General features: G+C 40.2%; 1 long non-coding RNA gene across 2 annotated transcripts; it reads right to left on the bottom strand.

The window, feature by feature from the left end:
- Positions 1-58: 58 nt before the first annotated feature.
- LOC109064946 lies at positions 59-3,503 on the bottom strand. Of its 2 annotated transcripts, none has more exons than XR_002013469.2 (3): positions 3,352-3,503; positions 2,103-2,310; positions 59-278 (listed from the first exon to the last, which is right to left on the bottom strand). It is a non-coding gene; the product is annotated as an uncharacterized LOC109064946 (long non-coding RNA). The 2 variants fall into 2 exon arrangements; XR_006158418.1 differs by lacking the exon at positions 3,352-3,503 and adding an exon at positions 2,725-3,045 and having other exon boundaries at positions 61-278.
- Between the last annotated feature and the right edge of the window lie 9,629 nt (positions 3,504-13,132).

Below are 13,132 nucleotides of genomic sequence, written 5' to 3'. Positions count from 1 at the left end.
GGGAAAAAGAAAAAACATACAAAAACAACACAAAAAAAAAAAAAAAAAAAAGGATGCAATTTCTAATTTATAAAACAGTTTCATGAATACAAAATTAATAATAGAGAAACTGACTTGCCTGTAAGAAATTCCTTTCTAATGGCACCTGAATCAACACCTGCTTCCCCCAAAAATGTTACACGCAAAGTGTTGCCAGGGGTCCCTTTCTTTAGCCGCTGCCACTGTACCATAGCTCTTTGAAAGAAGTCTGGGCGAGACGCTTCAGTACATCATCTGGACTGTGAAAAGAAAAACAGATTAGTCAAATCGTACATTCTTAAGTGTGTTTACCTGTATTGATTAAAACTACTCTACCACTGGATGTCTGGGCTTTGGTCGTGGTGTTCAGGTGAGCCACACGTAGGACTGTTCCCATCAAATGACTGTATTTCACCCAAGTCTGTGGTTTTCACTTTCACTTGCCAAGTCTGCGGTTGTTTTTCATGTTCGCGGGTTGAAGCGACCCCAATACCAATAATAAAATGTGTATTTTACCAAGGCAACCCTGCCAAAAACGTATATTTTAACCCCAGGATGCAATTTTTATCAGGGAACCTCCTGGAAACACGATTGGGCTAGTTTTGGACTAGTTTTGAGAAGCAACTGGGCAGGATTTGTTGTGAAAACCTGGCAACCCTGATCTGAACGCACGTGCTGGAGATATACTACTAATCACAGGAGCGTCTTTACTGATGAGATGCGCATGAAAATCGCATTCGATTTTTTGCACAGCCCTAAAAACAAGTTTATCAAATAAAACAGGTTTATTTCAGTTATTGTCACTTGATTTGGTTCAAAACAAGTCTAACTCAGATAAGCCTGGACTATTTGATAAACCTGTTTTATGAAACAGGCCCCTGATTTCGGGAAATTATCGGGAATAACTACAGAAAACATGAAACAGAACAAGGGTTTGCAAACAAGAGCACAAATTTTACAGCACACAGTAATGGTAATGTAAATACATATGAAATATTACATTGGGATTGTTTCAGACAATTAGTCTTTCCATACTCCACATTCTTAACCCTGGGCCACTCACAAACAATGAAAATCAGGGTTTGCGCTGTATATTCACCAAACATCTATTAATACTACTGCTAGGTTGTCAATGACTGTGATTACAAAAATACAGCTTGTGGTGATACAGCTGTATCTAGTATGTTCAACATCTGTCAGCGATCGGCGGCAAAACTCTGTCCATGAGGTCGAGGCTTGTAAATGAGCTTGGATGCACGCATGTTTTTGAAGACCACGGTCAAGTTCTAATGCTGCTTTCCAGTTTCGAAAACCTGTCGAATAGAACGGCTCGCCACGGAAAACAAAAGCATGCATCGCGATCTACAGAATATTCAAGCCACGGCCGTGACTGATACCAAGCGGCCGAAAAACATCTCTCTCTCCCTCCAAAAAGAGTTCGGGGGTATGATTTCAGAACCGGCTGGTAAGGTTTCTCCCTGTTTAAATCATTTGGGACAGAACTGCTGCATTTTTGAGTGGATGTATTTGTGCTTTTGACACCATCGGGAGCTGCTGATTAACTCGACTCATCCATTTCTCCGACCTCATTGCCGAAAATGGATGAGGAGGTGGTAGCTGTGTCCTGGTGAGCTAAAATGGTTTTCTTTTGTCTTTTCGGAACAAGAAATCTGTACATGTTGTATTTTATTAGGCTTACTATAGTGTGGTAATTGAGTTCACTAACAGTTCTAATAAAATGAATTGGCTGTTACTGTGGTTTATTGCTTTATAATTCAGCACGTCCGTTTACCTCAAAGGTTGCGAAGTGAATGAGCTAAGTCTGTCTGTCTCAGAGGGAAAAAAAGAGGGGGTTGGGCAGAAATTAGAAAATAACGTGTCTGGAGCTGAATTGAATATCGCACTAATTTTGTGATTGGCTGTTATGTGGTGTGGGGCCAGGGTGGGCTTGGCCCCCCGTGGAGCCCGGCCTGCACTGAGCTTTACTTGACTGTTTAATGACTTGTTGGGGTTGGGTGACCTTACATCGACATAGCCACAAAGTTGTACAAATGTTTTGCAACACTACTAAAGATTGTACTTACTTCAGAATGGTTCATGTTCGACGAAACTGTGATGGTACGCTTTCCCAGTCCTGTCTGGAGTAACTCCAGTTCATCGGAAGGAGAGGGTGAGGTTTCAGTGATTTTGTTCAAAAGACACATATTAATTGTAAATGGCTTCCACGCTGTTGCTTTATTGGTGTGTTTGCAGTTTTCTTCTTCAACATTCCAGGAAATGCTCTATAATAGCCTACAATGAGAGTGTTAATTAATGTTAAATGTGCAAAATAAAGACAAATAGATCAGTTTAGGTGCTGATAACCTGGTCATGTCTTGATCTATTCTTGGTGAACAAGAACTTACTGCTTTATCCATTTACAGTCTGCTTGAAGAGACACGATATAACATTTGACGTACTTTGTAGTGTAAGAATATCATAATCAAAAGTAAATAACAATCTAGCTGCAAGCAGCGATGGCGGGCTCAAACCATCAGCACATAACTAGCAGATGTCAGCATTTTCCATCACGTTCACGTGCGCGAGTAAATGATCGCTAACTTCTTAAACTTTTGCAAACGATGTTAATAGTAATCGCATGTAGTTAACAAAACAACACACATTTTAATGTTAGTGAAATAAAAGGAAACAATCAACTTTACATACCTGTAATCCACCCGCAGCCCTGCGCTCTGCAATGTTAACTTTCGAGCCTGTGTTTTTTTTTTATCTATTTATTTTTTATTGCAAATAAAGGGTGCAAATCACAAGTGAGTGTTGGAGTGTTTTCACAAGTGATTAGCAAAAATATACTTTGAATCTACATCTGCAGCTGCTGACGTGGACTCGGCTGCAGATCGAGGCTTCAAGTGTAGCCCCGCCCCATGCCTACTCTGATTGGTTCGATCGTCTTTCATAGACATACGTGATAGGAAATGTGTGTGTAGTTGGTGTAGAACAATATATAGATATATAGACTATGTGTAGGACAGAGTATGTTGTTTAAAAAGCTAAAAACGCTGTGCAGTTTTACAAAGCATTCATTATAATGCACAGAAGAAGAAAAAAAAAAAAACATTAGCCTGTAACTCGCCATGTCCCTGAAATTATTGTTTTGCTAAATTAAGCTGATCTTTAGGCAAACAGACGAACAACCCTCTACATTTAATAAATGAATTGGGTTGATTATGTAACGGGATAAATATTATAGTTGAGGGTTCTTTAAAGGGATACTCCACCGTGTTTTCATATTAAACTATGTTATTCCCTTAACTAAGACGAGTTGATACATACCTCTTTCGTCTCAGTGCGTGCACTAAATCGCTCTGTCTTTCAGCGAAACTTTGTTAGCACTTAGCTTAGCCCAGTTCATTCAACAGGGGCCAAGCAGAGAAGCTACCAAACACCTCCACGTTTTCCCTATTTAAATACAGTTACTCGAGTAGTATAACTCGACCTAGGACTTAGACACAAAACAAAACTATCATGACTCACATTTCACAGGGGTCATACCCAGATGCTCCACATTGCAACTGCAATGCTGTATCTTCACTCGTGAAAAGTCCTCTCACCGGCCCCCGCTCCCCACGTGAAGATATTACTGCGCCAAGTCAAAGTGCTCCCGAGCACTTGCTATGGTGTTCCGCCATACAATATAGTTATCCATTTTACACGCTTAGCAAAGCGCAACACGTTTTGTTTTGTTTCCACCGTCCTAGGTCGAGTTACACTACTCGAGTAACTGTATTTAAATAGGGAAAACGTGGAGGTGTTTGGTAGCTTCTCTGCTTGGCCCCTATTTAGGGTTGCCACCTTCAGAGAGGCAAAATAAGGGACACCCTTAAAAATAAGGGACCCCCCCAAAAAAAAAAATCATGACCAAGCATTCTTATTGTTCAAACTTCCAACAGAACATATTAATATTGTTATTTTAAATTTGATTATTTATGCTTATTAATTATTATTAGTCTTTTTTTTGACAGTTCTGCAGCTGCTACCTGGATGGGATAATTTTTATTATTATTATTATTCATTTGCTCAAATTAGGGCTACATTTATTCGTCCCATTTTTATCTAAATACTAAATAGTAATTTGTAAAAAAATTTATATGACATTTTGTATATATTTATGATTAATATAAATGATAAATTAATAAATAGGGTCTAACATTAATTAGAATTTATCTGTCTAATAATGTCTAAAAATATAATAATTATGTCTACCATGCTCTGATAATGTATGGAATATTATATTAACAGACTATCCCAATTAATAAAACAATAGGCCTATACCTTGAAGCACAGATGTGTCTGTCCACTTTAAATGTATGGTTCACCCAAAAATAAAAATGATAAAAATCATTCTTCTACCCAACACAAAATAAAAAAAATTAAAGAACATACTTAACCAAAACAAAAAAGAAAAACACTAAAGTAAAAAGAAAAACCAAACAGCTTCTGGTCCTCAGTAACTTCAAGAAAAAATAAATAAAAATAAAATAAAATACTAACAGAGTCCTTGGGGACCAGAAACTCTTTGGTTACACACATTCTTCAAAGTATCTTCTTTTATGTTCAACAGAAGAAAGAAATTATTAAGGTTTGGAACAACTTGTGGGTGTGTAAACGATGACAAAAATTTCAATTTTGGGTGAACTATCCCTTTAAGTCAGACAGTCCAACGTGAACAACTGAAATGCTTCTCTGCAAACTGCACGTTCATCATTAGTTACAGGATAGACATACTGATAACTTTCCTATTCATCCCTACGTCTGGAGAGTCTTATGTTCAAAAAGCGGATGTGAGTGAGCTCTAGATGTTTTAAACCGCGCTGGTTTAGCGCATGAAAGGGCCGCTTTCTCGAGCACTCCGTATACACCAAATACAAAAAAACAAAAATGCAAAAACGCAAAAACGAGCAAATCAACTTTTCTCAACTAACCTCGTATGAAATTGATTTAATTATAACTGCTATTAGTATTATAAACAGTGCAATATACTTTTTTTGTTTATTCAACTATATGTTGGCATTTGTAAAATACGGGACAAAACGCGTCCCGTATTGATTTGATACGGGACGCATCATTTTACCTTTAAATACAGGACGATTCCGTATTTTAAGGGACGGGTGGCAACCCTACCCCTATTGAATGAACTGGGCTAAGCTAAGTGCTAACAAAGTTTCGCAGAAAGACAGAGCGATTTAGTGCACGCACTGAGACGAAAGAGGTATGTATCAACTCGTCTTAGTTAAGGGAATAACATAGGGTGGAGTATCCCTTTAAAGAACCCTCAACTATGTAAATCCTGCTGTAATGTGATCGCGCTTCCTATTGGCTGCGCTGGTGGCGCTATAGCGCACTGAGTTCGAATGATCTGCAGCAGAGCTAGATAGAACTGCTGTGGGTGAGTCGTTTCTGTTGCAGCTCCCTGTTAAAAGTTAAAAATATGGGTTTCATATCAAATGCTTTATTTCTGTTTACATGAATTCAGTGATCTTTCAATGTGCGCCATTTTCCCATGTGCTTTCTAATCAAGTGAAATGCCCGGGGTGGGTAATCGGGAGAACCGGGAGAACAGGCCCGGGGTGGGTAATCGGGAGAACAATTACAATTGGGCCGCCTCACTTTTGGGCCAGTCGAGTTTTTAATTTTTTTTTTTTTTTTTTTTATAAAGATTTGTCACGTTAGTGAGTAGGGCTGGGCGATATATCTAACGATATGATCATGCGCATCTAGTCAGTAAATCTGGTTCCGTGATTACCGCTAAATCGCCATCAACCTTGCTTTCAAATGGAGCGGCATTTAACAGACAGAGCCGTAGATCACTGTCAAGCTACACAATATCGCGTTGATTATCGAAGGCGATTCATCTGGGATAATGAACGCGATATTGTGTAGCTTGACAGTGATCTACGGCTCTGTCTGTTAAATGCCGCTCCATTTGAAAGCAGGTGATGGCGATTTAACGGTAATCACGGAACCAGATTTACTGACTAGATGCGCATGATCATATCGTTAGATATATCGCCCAGCCCTATAGACCCTTTGCACGTGACATCACGCTCTACTCGCGCGAATTCTGAACGCCATGACGGACGGCAGAAGAGCTATGCTGTAGGACGGACGGCAAGCCAAACGAGTACAATTTCGTGTTCGTTCATGTAATAAAATGGTTATTTCTTGTTGTGCGGTGGGCTGTGCTAATAGACAGGGTAAAGCTAATATATCTTTTTATCGAATACCATTTGATGGGAAGAGAAGGCAGCGATGGGTTGCTGCTATCAGCCGAAGAACTGGCAGCCCTCCAAGTATTCCAGGATTTGCAGCGAGCATTTTTTACAAGGTAAGATTCATGTATTTACCAGTTACTTGTACTTCATTTGTGTAATACCATAACGTTACACATGTCCACATGGAGACACAGTCAAATTGTTATTTGTGACATGAGTAGCCTATGTAATGGGCAAGTAAGTGCTGTTCAGTCTACCCATTCACAAACGTAGCATCATGTCAGGAATACACTGATCAGTGTCTCAAAAGAGTGTCATCTGTATCAGACACAAGTGGTTATTACTAGGGTTGGGTACCGAGACCCGGTGCTAATATTATTGTAAAATACCCTTTTCTTATCCAGTGGTTTGTTTTTGTCGTTTTAAACAGTAATTTTTACTTTACGAATAGAAAAATGGATGAAGTGTCAGGATAGTTATAGGCTGGGACCATGGTTCCCGTGGCTCCCTCTTGGTGGTACTCAGGCAGTTTCCCAAGATTTTATGACTAGGCTGATGTCATATTTAAGCTCACTATGTTTCAAATCAGTTTTCTGTGTCAGTTCCCCAACACATTCACACTTTGTGTTTAATTTAAACATGCAGGACAGACGTTACAAAGGAAATTGTACATGAGTGTACATATGTAATTTAGGTTGCCTTTTATAAACGTGTTGAAAGAGGTGTTTTTCTAAAAAAAAAAAAAACAGCCCTCAAACTTTTGACCATGCTGTTTTTCCTTTTATAAATGAATATTACATGTAAAATGTAACGAGTACTGTTGTTTGATTATACATACATACACACACAACCAAAATTTTAATCATATTATTATTCTTCATAAACACTTTGTTATTAACAACACTTCAAAAACTAAAATAATAAGGGTTAAGCATATAGTTATCCCTACTACTCTAATTCTTGTGAGTCAGTGGACTCTGTGTTTTGTCTGACAGCGGTCTATCTGGGCATGTATGTGTCTTGGCCAATAACTCAGATAAAATGGCTGACCTATAGAAGGCCTCGACATTCTGCACTGCTTCTGTAAAAAAGTCTGCATCAGGCAAAATCCCTCTGTAAGAAAAAAATGGGATGTAGACCACACACCCAAATGAAGTCGCAGAACTTCCATCTCGTCACAAACAACTGGGCTTGCACCTGGTAGTGGTACTGATGATCTCTGTTAAGTGCATATGTACCATCTGTGTTTCTCAACGCAGAAATGTTTCCTTTTCAGAGGCGCTGAGGACTCTGGTGTCTTTGGCACAGTGTGGGCACTTGATCTCCAAAATGCCATCGCCACAGCAGGAGCAGGACACCCAAGGCATCTGGAGATGCTCCAAGGTAGGGACGGGAGGGATCAATGTGGAGACCGGCGTAACAAACACCCAGGTTCCTGATGCCTGTTGTGCAGCATAAGCCTCATACGTTCTCTCTGGCTTTTTGTTCATGTTCACATCCCCATCTGACAATTAGAAAAAAAATTTTATCAAGGTATCGTAGCTCTTTGAGTGCCCTTTACATTGGATTTATTCTCTCATTTCGCTAAGAACTATAAGTACTATAGATGCCAGTACCAAAAATTGGCCTAATCTTTATAGCACCATAATATTCTCTTGTAATCATATTCTATCCACAGACTAGTTTAAAAAAGTGTAAAATGAACATTTAACAGGAACAATATAACAGGAACTTTAGGAATAAATAGGACCTACACCGCTAGATAAATGATTGTGGTCATTCAGGAATAAAGATTGCGTGGGTGTTTGAATCGAGATCGCAATCTTTTAACGATTAATCGTGCAGCTGTACCATTCACCTGGGAGGACAAATAAATAAGGGCACTCAAAGAGATTGACTGATGCACTCTTTCATCATGTTTGTAACTTAATGTTGAGAATTTGTAACACTGACTGCATAAATATTCCAATGATAAATGCATTTCTTTGTCTTGTGTTTGTTTCTTTGATGTTTTTTTTTTTTTTTTTTTTTTACAAAGCAGGGGCCCTCTACATTAGAACACAAAATGTATTGCATACATTTCCATAGTTGATACATAACAGTTCAAAGCACATCTAATTTCTTTACTCACTTACACTCACTTGGTGAGATTAAAATCTGAAATTGTATGTTTGTGTCATTATGTCACACATGACTGGTTGCAAATGTTGAAAATCTGGATAGGTCAGGGTAACAATATCTGCCAAATTAGGGATTTGGAAGGATTTGTAGGGTCTGTCCTCGCAGCTGACTTGAACCTGGTGCTGTCACCCTACCAGCCCTCATGTCAAACCACAGCCTTGACTTTACCTTGTGCTTCCGGTGATTCTGCCGTCCGTCATGGCGTCGTCACGTGGTCGTAGTCACGTGTTTGCAAAGGGTCTATATAGTGAGTCTATCCCTATCTTCTCTTAAATAACACTACACACGTTTCCGCATTCTGACACCGCAGCGCGCGAGAAGGGTATAACTGCAGCCTGGAGATCTCCAAATGGGGGCGGGAACTCCAAAACGGGGTGGGAGCTCCAAAATAGGGCGTGGCTTCCTCCCATTGACAGACAGGCACATGACACGCAAGCGCAATTTTTTCCCCCAATCAACTTAAGTGCAAACACCGCCCCATAACTGATTCTAAAGATTTTGTTGGTTGTCAATTACAGTGTTGTTTCCTACACTATGCGATATGAGATCATTCCATAACTCCCCAACTGGACCTCGCCGGACAATGGCACCTTTTTAGTACACCCCAGCGTCACTACCCCTTTTCTACCCTGGGTCAATTTCGAGCCCCAGGATGCCCCCGTTGCTGAGAAAAAAGGCGTTAGAGCTCTGCGCTGGGACGGCTTCGCGGGAGACCTCGTGGTGATTCACGTGTTATATCATTAAGCAGAGGTTCAAACTACAGTCCGAACATCACTGGCCACAAGCTTTGGGGTTGCTCTCACAGAGAATATTTATTTATATAGCATATTTTATTTTATGAAAATAAAATAAACTAGAAAAATGTTTAATTTATAAAATTTTATTTTGAAATGTAAGTCAATAACAATTGGCTGGAGCCAGAGCCAATGGTGAAAGTCTTTGCGCGAGGAGACCCCACCCCATTTTGGAGGTTCTGCCCAATTTTGGAGTTCACGCCCCATTTTGGAGATCTCCGGCCTGCAGTTATATCTACTTGAAAACTTTTGCGCATGCACCAGACAAGTCTGGACAAGTTCGACTCGCGCATGCGTGAGGCAGGGAATTTTTAAAAGTGTTTTTACGCATGTTTTGATCTGAGTTTGGTTGCATTTACACAGTTCTGACCAGCAGGCGTCGCCAGCGTGTAGCGTTTGAAACGCTTCGAAACAGTGAATCGTTTTGCGAAGCGGTTCAATTGATTCAAAGCTTCGGAAAAAAAGCGTCATAAATCGGTCATGTATGTTTTTATTTTTTATTTTTAAACTCACTAGTTTTAGCAGTCTTTAAGTCGGCAGATATTCATTCCAAGGAGTAACACACATTGGTTAATAAATAAATAAATAAATAAATAAAATAAACAAATAAAATCGCCAAAAAAAAAAAAAAAACAAAACTGAACTGATAAATAAAACAACAATAATAATAAAAAAACTTAAATCAGTTAAATAAAAAGTAGTAATAAAAAATACTGCTTAAATTAAATTAAATATTACAAAATGAATACTTCCAGTTGGAATATACAAACACGTTTTCTGCAGTGACTGTACACTCTATACACACTAAATAAATATACCAGTCCAATGATGAGTGTAGTATCTTCACAAAGAGTAGTCTACTACATAAATGAGTTGAAGTCAATCTTTACTTCTATCTTCAGAACTGCACAGGAATCGGCATCGCAGGCCGTCACTTTCAAGGACTTCGTTACACCAACTTCAAGGTAAGAACACAACACTTATAACACAACAACGACCCCTTGTGGTTACTCCACAATACTACATCCCCTCCTTCTTAAGATACTACTGGGATTAACTTTTTTTTTTTTTTTAAATGAATCACACAACTCAATTCTAACGTAATTGCTTAAGAGACATAAAAAGCAATCAACAACACTTATCATATCTTACTGATTAGGATCTATATATTTATTTTTATTTATTTATTTATTTATTTTTTTTCACTCTTTTAACTTCTAAATGAAGCATTACTAGAAGCCTCTTACTAATTGGTTCTAAGCAAAATAGTCTTTTAAGTGAGCTGGAGAACGTCTTTCTCTGGCAGACCTTCTCGGGGTTGTAGGTTGGTTAGTCTCTTTTTCAACAGCAGTCACTTCTTGCAATCGACCTTTCTCCAGGGCCAAACAACTCCTTCGCTGCAGGAGCAACGACAACATCAGCAGTCGGTACTACTGGAGTGCATTTGTCCCTGCTTATATTTCCTGTGGGTGGTACAGTTGCGAGCATCTCATCTGTACTGCGTGCTCTTACTTGGTCCACATGCCTTTTCACAGTTTGTCCCTGTCCCAGAGTGGTCTTGTACGAAAGAGGTCCCCTGTGCAACTTTCTCCACTACTGCAGGTATCCATTTTGGCTCCCCCACTATAGTTCCTCACATACACCGAATCTCCAATTTCAAAACTTCTGATTTACACAACCCGTTGTCATGGCTTTCTTTTTGTTTTCTGCTGTTTTTTTCAGAATTTTGTTTTTACTTTACGTCAGGAAGAAGTAAGTCAAATGCAGATCTCAACTTCCGTGACATTAACATCTGAGCAGGTGACAACCCTGTTTGTTGCATGGGGTTGTGATTCGATAATTAAACAAGAATCTTGCTACTCTTGTCTCTACTGTCTCACACTTTCATCTTTTTCATCCCCTCCTTGAACTTTGAACAGCCCGTTCCGCTAAGCCATTGGAAGACGGAGTGATAAGGAGCTGACATCACGTGTTGAATGCCATTCTTTTCCATGAAATTTCAAACTCTTGACTGTAAAGCATGGTCCATTGTCTGAGACTACCATTTTTAGGTAATCCATGAGTACTGAAACACATTCTCAGTTTCTCAACGGTGACTTGTGAGTAGCATGCGTAGTTGGATAAACTTCCATCCACTTGGAATGAGAAATCAACCAGTACTAGATACATCTTTCCCATGAAGGGCCGCTGCGTTATTGGGTCAATATGCAGCGGGGGGTCGTCGTTCCCAGGGTGAGCCTGGCCCTGTCCCACGGGTGCAAAACGGAGCTTGAGCAGGTGCCTTTTTGAAACTTGACAAACTTCACAGTTCTGCACAACTTTCTCTCTCACATCCTCCTGGTCCATACCAGGCCACCACATGTATGGCACGGCGGGCCAAGCCTTTCATTCTTGACATACCGGAATGGGTTTGATTGCACACTGTTTCAATACAGCCGTTCGACCTTGTGAGGGTATATACTTCTTGCCCCCTCCCAAATCACACATCCATCCTTAACCTTAAAACTTAAAGAATCTCTCCTATAATAGTATGGTAACAGCGGTGACTCTACTTTTTTCAGGCCAAAACCTGTTTTATATTAATTTATGTACTGTGGAGAGTGTAATGTCATGGGATGTCCATTTTCGAATTTGCAACGGCATTTACAGGCACGGCATCCATTAGATCCATCATCCAGCACCTTGCCGCATTAGTGTCATCCCCGGCTTTTTTTGTCCTCCTGGCATTTGGGAGTCTCCTCAGAGCATCAGCATTTTTGTGGTGATACTTCCTTGGCAGGCTTATATACAATATTGTACTGATATGCTTTGCCGGCAATCACAATCACAGCCCATCTTTGGCACTCTCGGTGACCCCATTTGTGGGCGGAACTCCCGTGCCTTATTTTCCATTGAAACAAATTAACCAGAGGGCTTATGATGCCAGATGCAAATTGTGCATGCCCCGACCATACAGGTACTTGTGAAATCTTTGGATGCGCAAAAATCACAGGCCAGGCCTTACTATTTCGTTGTCCAACTGTGAATAACGCTTTTTTCGTCCGCTGTTACATGTTCTTGACAATGAACCCAAGAGGCGTCGTCCACTCCAATTCCCTCCCTCAGCGGCTCTCCTCCCCCTTTTTCCTTCCGCTTGTCGAAAGCACTAGCACTACCCCAACCCCATAGTGTGGTCCCGAGCATCACAAGCCAGAAGAACTAGTTCTGATTCTTGATGAATAATGCACTAGTACCCGTCGCTGACTTCAGTAGAGCTTTAGATTCCTTGAAAGCTTCTTTTGAGGCGCTTTCCACATCCACTGACCATCTTTTTCTAGTAGTAGCAGATGTAAGGGGGCTAGCAGCGTTGCCAGAATTTTTGGTAGGCCACTTATTATATCTTTTCAGACAACCCCATGGTACGCTTTAAGCTCTGTGATATTCCTTCTGTTGTTTCGGTGGCTTCATCAATGGCTTTCACTTCACTTGTATTTCTGTCGTAGATGCAACCCTGCTGCATCTACTCTGTGACCTACGTATTCCAATTCAGTATTTCCACCTCATCTGCCCTGAACATACACTTTTCTTTTCCCCCTGTTCCACCGCTTCAGGCGCCGAACCCACCCCTGCTTCTTTTCAGCCTTGCCCATACTTTCAGCAAGTGTTTTCAAGTGATTTGTCTGGGTCTTTACTCCATTTTTACACTATGATCATCCAGATAAAACCCAACTACTCCAGGAATCCCTTGCAACAATCCGTCCATTGTTTCTCTGCAAGAGAGCAGGAGCTTGATGATTAGCAACGCCCAAATGGTAAACGGATTGTATGTGAATCACCCCCTTGGTGCGTATTCACAGTCAAGTATTCCTTGGAGTCCATCACATCCAT

The sequence above is a fragment of the Cyprinus carpio genome, chromosome A5 (genome assembly GCF_018340385.1).
Source record: "Cyprinus carpio isolate SPL01 chromosome A5, ASM1834038v1, whole genome shotgun sequence".
Taxonomy (NCBI): domain Eukaryota; kingdom Metazoa; phylum Chordata; class Actinopteri; order Cypriniformes; family Cyprinidae; genus Cyprinus; species Cyprinus carpio.
The sequence above is the reverse complement of the archived record's forward strand: the minus strand, read 5'-3'. Positions and strand labels throughout refer to the sequence as shown.